General features: G+C 34.3%; 1 protein-coding gene across 1 annotated transcript in view; it reads left to right on the top strand.

The window, feature by feature from the left end:
* NDUFA5 (NADH:ubiquinone oxidoreductase subunit A5) overlaps positions 1-1,503 on the top strand; it is a 15,900-nt gene that overhangs the window by 3,827 nt on the left and 10,570 nt on the right. The window lies entirely within an intron of this gene.

The following is a 1,503-nucleotide window of genomic DNA, read 5'->3' as shown; positions in this document are numbered from 1 at the left end:
TGCCACCACGCCCAGCTAATTTTTCATATTTTTTTTTGAGATCGGGTCTCACTCTGTTGCTCAGGCTGGAGTGCAGTGTCCCAGTCTCTGCTCACTGCAACCTCTACCTCCTGACCTCAGGTGATCCTCCTGCCTTAGTTTCCTGTAAAACATTTTGTTAAAAATAACTAGGATATTAAAAAGGTGTTTTAGGGAGTTGGGATTATGTGTGATGTACTTTCTTCTTTTTATCTGTGTGTATTGACTGCAGGGAACACATGATAATTGTGATGCCTTGATGTTTTTTATAGAACATAATGAAAACAGTATGCTGTAAAATAGAATGCACAAATGACTGTTAATCGGCTCCAGTAGTTATATCTGCACACAATGGTTGCAGAAATAGAAAAGGAATAAATACTTAGAACCCATGTCTCTTCACCAGGGCTTTCTACTGTTATATCCTTTTCTAAAATTAAGAAGAAATGAGGTTAAAAGAACCCCACGTCAGTGGATAAAATGTTACGAGGAATAAGTTCTGGTGTTCTATTGCACAGTAGGATGACTATAGTTAACAATAATGTATGCTGTATTTCAAAATAGCTGGAAGAGAGGATTTCAAATGTTCACACCACAAAGAAAAACGTTTAAGGTGATGGATTTGCTTATTATACAACACATGCATGTATTGAATCACCACATTGAAACCCATAAATACGTATAATTATTTTGTGTTAGTCAAAAATAAAACTTAAAAACTCATACAATTTTGATTATGTGTTATCTGACAAGCTTTACATTAGTATAGTAAAGTAACTCTTATTATGGAATATCATAATAAATATATAAATAAATAATGGTTAAATATTCAGATTGCTTTTTAAGAAAAACAATTCTTAGAAAGCCCCTTAAAAATTGTGTGTGTGTGTGTGTGTGTGTGTGTGTGTGTGTGTGTGTGTGTCTAAATTAAACTAGGTATTAGCTTCTGTGACTATCATACAATTAAATCTAAAATTAAATATTAAGAAAAAATAAAAATTCATGATATATATATTTACTACTTATGGACTGTTGTAAGGGTCTGTCAAAACAATTTCTTACTAAGGGATTAACTTCTATACTGAAGTTTAAGTTCGGTGTGCTTCAAAACATGCTATGCATTGACTCAATTCTCTTGCCACTTTTCTGTTGAACCTCTTATGTGGACTTTATGTCGTAACACATTCATAATCAGAATCAAGAACACTGAAGTATTATGACTGTATTTACTTAAATTTGATTGTACTGATGTACTGCTTATATGTAAATGTTTATTTGTACAGAAATTCAAATAAGAAAAATTGAAAAAAAAAGTTAAGAGAATTTTCAGTACCTAGGGCCTCACTTTGAAAAATACTGATTCAGGCCGGGTGCGGTGGCTCACGCCTGTAATCCCAGCACTTTGGGAGGCCGAAGCGGGTGGATCACGAGGTCAAGAGATCGAGACCATCCTGGTCAACATGGTGAAACCCCGTCTCTACTAAA

The sequence above is a fragment of the Cebus imitator genome, unplaced genomic scaffold (assembly GCF_001604975.1).
Source record: "Cebus imitator isolate Cc_AM_T3 unplaced genomic scaffold, Cebus_imitator-1.0 Scaffold381, whole genome shotgun sequence".
NCBI lineage: Eukaryota > Metazoa > Chordata > Mammalia > Primates > Cebidae > Cebus > Cebus imitator.
The sequence above is the reverse complement of the archived record's forward strand: the minus strand, read 5'-3'. Positions and strand labels throughout refer to the sequence as shown.